Here is a 5,985-nt window from a genome sequence, read left to right as displayed (position 1 = left end):
TACAGTCTCCCAACAAGAGTTGTGATTTTCAATAATTTATAGTTATCTAGTCATGAGCCTGGTATTGAAGTCAACAGAATGTGTAATATTCCTCATCTCAAGTATAAGTAAAGCTACATGCTTCAAATGACCCCAGCGTTTTACTAAAAGTTACTAAGAGCCCTTAACATGTTCAGGACTCAGTGACTGCCTCCTTCTAAGCCACCTTCTTTCAAAAAAGAGAGAATGAAAGGAAGAAAGTAGGGAGAGAGGGAAAGAAGGAAAGGCAGCAAAGATGGATGGAAGGAAGGAAGGGAGGAAGGAAGAAAAGCTTGAGGAAAGAAAAAAGAAAAGAAGAAAGGGAGAAAGGGTGGGAGGGAGGGAAGAAGGAAGAAAAGAAAGAAAAATTAGAGTGAAAATATTATCACTTCAAAGTGAGAAAGAAACTACTTGCAGGATTCAATAATCTGAGTACTGTTGCTTCCCAAAACAAGAAAAAAATATTTTTAAAGCAAATCAAATTCCACTTAGTATAAAAAATGTCATGTTATTTTTTTTAAGTAGATACAGATGACAGGAATGCTAAAGATGTAAGTATGTAAAAATAGAGTTGCCATATGATCCAGCAATCCCACTCCTGGGCATGTATCTGGACAAAACTATAATTTGAAAAGATATGTCCACAGCAGCACTATTTACAATAGCCAAGACATGGAAACAACCGAAATGTCCATCGACAGGTGAATGGATAAAGAAGATGTGGCGTATATATATATATATATATATATATATATATAATGGAATATTAGCCATAAAAAAGAATGAAATAATGCAATTTGCAGCTACATGGATACACCTAGAGATTATCATACTAAGCAAAGTAAGTCAGAAAGAGAAAGACAAAAAACATATGATATCACTTATATGTGGAATCTAAAATATGACACAGATGAGCTTATCTATCTGACACAGATGAGCTTATCTATGAAACAGAAACAGACTCACAGACATAGAGAGCAGACTTGTGGTTGCCAAGGGGGAGAAGGGGTGGGGGAGGGTTGGATTGGGAGTTTGGGGCTAGCAGATGCAAACTATTATATATAGAATGGATAAACAACTAGGTCTTCCTGTATAGCACAAGAAACTATATTCAATATCCTGTAATAAACCAAAATGGAAAAGAATACAGAAAAAAAAGATGTAAGACATCAAAATAAATAAGAAAAGCATTTTAAAAGGTAATATTCTCAAAGTGTTTTTTTAAATAGTGCTATATATTGAAAGAGGAAACTATTAAGTGGAAAAAACTCAGTAACTATTCTATTTTCTGTATTATTGTGGGGATGACAGTTTATTAGAAGTGAGAATATATTTTCTTGACAAGAAAGACAAACCTTATCTCAAAATTTGTCCTTCAATTCTTGAGGGAAGTTATATATTTTTATGCCATAGGAAAGCGATTTGTTGGCTTTCCCAACAAATCTTTCCCAGATTCTATAAGACTTTCTTTGAATATAAATGCATATACTATTAAATATATGCATACAATATAAATGATATATGCATAGATATAAATGTTTTAGAAAGACTTAAATGACTGCTTTCTTTAAAATATTTCAGTAATTGGGATAAATATAGTAAAATTAAATTCCTTCAGGTACTTATTATTATCATTAATGATTTATGTATTTTTTTAAAAATAAGAAATTCATGTTTCAATTGCAAATTCCAGATTGTTACACATACCAAATGATACTAAAACAATAAAACATTTGCTAAAGCAGAAGGTAAGCAAAGCATTGTCAAAGGATGCTGTGGGTGTAGCTAATAGCAAAGTTGTTAAGACTGCTAATCCCATTTGGAAATCTGTGCAACCTGATGAGCAGATGCACAAAAGATATTAGTGGGAGATCTGAGAAAACCAATGATAATTAGAAAAGTCATTTTTTTTTTAATCTTTTTTTTTTTTTTTTTTTTTGCGGTGCGCGGGCCTCTCACTGCTGTGGCCTCTCCCATAGCGGAGCACAGGCTCCGGACCCGCAGGCTCAGCGGCCATGGCTCACGGGCCCAGCCGCTCCGCGGCATGTGGGATCCTCCCGGACCGGGGCACGAACCCGCGTCCCCCGCACCGGCAGGCGGACTCTCAACCACTGCGCCAACAGGGAAGCCCGAAAAGTCATTTTTTAGCAGAATGCATTCTAGAGCAAAAATAATTTTTTGATTCAGAAAACTGACACAATAACCAAAGTGATTAGGCTTTCTTGACTATTATTTCTATAAATTTATAAAACTAAAATAGAAATGGGTAACTGTCAAAAACCAATGTTTCCCCTCTTCCATAAAACATAAACACTTTGAAAAATAATTTTGCTGTAAAAATGATCACCAGAACATGTTTTCTTTAATCCTTAATTTAGGTTTTAATGTATTTTCCGTAAGTAAACAATTCATAACTTATCTGATACTCTTGATTCATTATTAATATCAGTCAGGTTAGGGAAGTAGATAAAAGATAACTTTGTTTTACTTGTGCTACTCTTTTTGTTTGTTTGTTTGTTTGACATACAGTTGACATACAATATTGTGTTAATTTCAGGTCTACAACATAGTGATCCAACAATCAAATATATTACAAAATGATCACCACAAAAGTCCAGTAACAATCTGTCGCAATACAAAATTATTACACTATTATTGACTATATTCCCTGTGCTTACATTACACCCCGTGACTTACTCATTTTATAAATGGAAGTCTGTACCTCTTAATCCCCTTCACCTATTTCATCCATCCTCCCAAACCCTCCTCCTGATATCGGGTGACCTCAGCCTGCAGTGGCTTGAAGCGGGATTTCAGTTCCCCAGCCAGAGATTGAAGTCAGGCCGTGGCAGTGACAGCACTGAATCCTAGCCACTAGACCACCAGAGACCAGTGTCTAGTGATAGGCCCTGGCCCATCAGCTTTGTAGAAATGAATTTCCACAGAGAGGTGGAAAGTAGTGAAACAAGTAAAGTGTTTATTAGGAGGAAAAAGAGTACAGAAAAAGAGTACGTGTGAATAGACTCATATGGGCGGGCTCAGAGAGAGAGTTGTGCCCTTGTGGTAGTTTGAATCACTTATATGGGGCATTTCTTCTGGGTTTCCTTTGGCCAATCATCTTGCTTTGCCTGTCTCTGAGTTCATATTTGGTTTATCTCAGGGTCCTCCCCTGTGTGTGTGTGCGTCTCTTAGCCAAGATGGATTCTAGCAAAGAGGCCTATGGGTAGGTTGACATCATCTACTATGGGGTGGTGCCCCCTCCTTTTTTGACCCCCCCACTTTCTGTGCAAGTGTAGTTGGGAAGGTCTCCTTGACCTTGAGAAGAGAAATATATGGTGTCTTTATCTCTTATCTGGGCAGGGCTCCTCTCTGCACCTGCTATTATCTTCAACTTGGAATATCTGTGCACAGAGGACAGACTCCAGCTGCTCAGCCTGGGACCCATCTATGTCCTGCCTCACTCCCACCCTGGCAATCACCAATTTGCTCTCAGTATCTATAAGTCTGTTTCTGTTTTGTTTGTTAGTTTTGTTTCTCAGATTCCACATATAAGTGAGATCATACAGTCCTTGCCTTTCTTTGTCTAACTTATTTCCCTTAGCATAGGGCCCTCTAGGTCCATCCAAGCTGTCGCAAACGGCACAATTTCATTCTTTTTTATGGCTGAATAATAGATAAATATTTTTTGTGTGTGGTACGCGGGCCTCTCACTGTTGTGGCCTCTCCCATTGCGGAACACAGGCTCCGGATGAGCAGGCCCAGCGGCCATGGCTCACGGGCCCAGCCGCTTCACAGCATGCGGGATCTTCCCAGACCGGGGCACGAACCCATGTCCCCTGCATCGGCAGGAGGACTCTCAACCACTGCGCCACCAGGGAAGGCCCAATAAATAATTTTTTAAAAAACGTTATAAATAAAATATATACTGTGGCCATGGTAATCCTTCAAATTCAAGGAGACACTTGACATTGAGGATTGCTTTTATCTCTAAAAATCAATTACTCAGAAGGCCCAGTTTTAGATGGTGAGTGCTTAAGAGCAGGAACTAAGGAGTGAGTCTGTATTTTAATTATGGTATAGTAGTGCCAATTTATCCCCAGAGCAAACTGTAGTTTTTCTCCTTTTTAAACAGAGACGGTAACAGCCCCTGCTTCAAAGGGTTGTTCAGAGGATTAGCTGAGATTCTTCATTCTTTTTTCTTTATTCTGCTCTGCAGTAGTTATTTCCACTCTTTTATCTTCCAGGTCACTTATCCGTTCTTCTGCCTCAGTTATTCTGCTATTGATTCCTTCTAGAGAATTTTTAATTTCATTTATTGTGCTGTTCTTCACTGTTTGTTTGCTCTTTAATTCTTGTAGGTCCTTGTTTAACGTTTCTTGTATTTTCTCCATTCTATTTCCAAGATTTTGGATCATCTTTACTATCATGACTCTGAATTCTTTTTCAGATAGACTACATATTTCCTCTTCATTTGTTAGGTCTGGTGGGTTTTTACCTTGCTCCTTCATCTGCTGTGTGTTTCTCTGTCTTCTCATTTGGCTTTGGAGACTGTGTTTGGGGTCTCCTTTTCGTGGGCTGCAGGTTTGTAGTTCCCATTGTTTTTGGTGTCTGCCCCCAGTGGCTGAGGTTTGCTCAGTAGGCTGTGTAGGCTTCCTGGTGGAGGGGACTGGTGTCTGTGTTCTGGTGGATGAGGCTGGATCATGTCTTTCTGGTGGGCAGGACTGCGTCTGGTGGTGTGTTTTGGGGTGTCTGTGGCCTTATTATGATTTGAGGCAGCCTCTCTTCTAATGGGTGGGGTTGTGTTCCTGTCTTGCTAGTTGTTTGGCATAGGGTGTCCAGCACTGTAGCTTACTGGCCATTGAGTGAAGCTGGGTCTTAGCATTGAGATGGAGATCTCTGGGAGAGCTTTCGCCATTTGATGTTACATGGGGCCGGGAGGTCTCTGGTGGACCACTGTCCTGAACTCGGCTGTCCCACCTCAGAGGCACAGGCCTGACACCCGGACGGAGCACCAAGACCCTGTCAGCCACCCGGCTCAGAAGAAAAGGGAGAAAAGAGAGAGAAAGAAAGAAAATAATAAAATAGCTGAGATTATTCATGGTTAGTGCAAAATGTGGGCCACAGGAGGCATGCTATTATGTTACCAGTTCCAATAATGTTGTTATTGATGGTGGTGGTGATGGTGATGCATATTCTACAAGGGTTCTGAACCTCTTCCTGAGATTTCTAGTTTTACCTGGGATTAAAGGTAAACCTCCCCCGGCCCCACCCCTTCATGTTCTTGAGAACTTAATAACTACACAGAAATAAAAGGCTATCATTCCACTCTCCTGTTGCTGCACCTTCACACCTCAGTAGTTTTTACTTGAGGAGATATGCAGACTTGAAAAAGGAAAAGGCCATCCCTGAATATGTGGGAACCACATCTGAAGGGAGAGAACTCGCAGAACCAGCACTGTCTTCTCTGAGATATGTTCATTTTGCAGGGAAAACAACATGGCAAAGTCTGAGACTCATTGCTTCAAAGGTGTAAATTTTGAGGTGCGTTATATCTCGCATGAGGAATTAATTTATAGAATTTAATAAAATTATAAAGTGGAGTTTGGAAGTTCAGGAACATATCTGTGCTGAGGAAAACAAAGAGAATTAACAAGCTATAAAAATCACAAAAGCTAGAATATGCAGTGGATTAGGACTTGATGGGGAGCCATTGTTATGCTACTTAGGAGGAACAAACCCCTCCCAAAAGACCGTCTCAGGAAAACTTTAGACTGAAGCAGGCTGAGACAGTTTTGACCTCTCAACCTGTCTCCCCTAATGAAGATAGAAGAAAATGTATTTAAGGGAGAGCAGAATTGCATCCTTTCTCTTTGGACCTAAGCACCTTGAAAAGCTGTTGCCAGGATAAGTCTTATGCGCAACCCACCGAGGCTTAAGACATATTATTACCAAGGCCATGGAAAGGAT

This window comes from Delphinus delphis, chromosome 7, assembly GCF_949987515.2.
Source record: "Delphinus delphis chromosome 7, mDelDel1.2, whole genome shotgun sequence".
Classification (NCBI taxonomy): domain Eukaryota; kingdom Metazoa; phylum Chordata; class Mammalia; order Artiodactyla; family Delphinidae; genus Delphinus; species Delphinus delphis.
Note: the sequence above shows the minus strand (reverse complement) of the source record.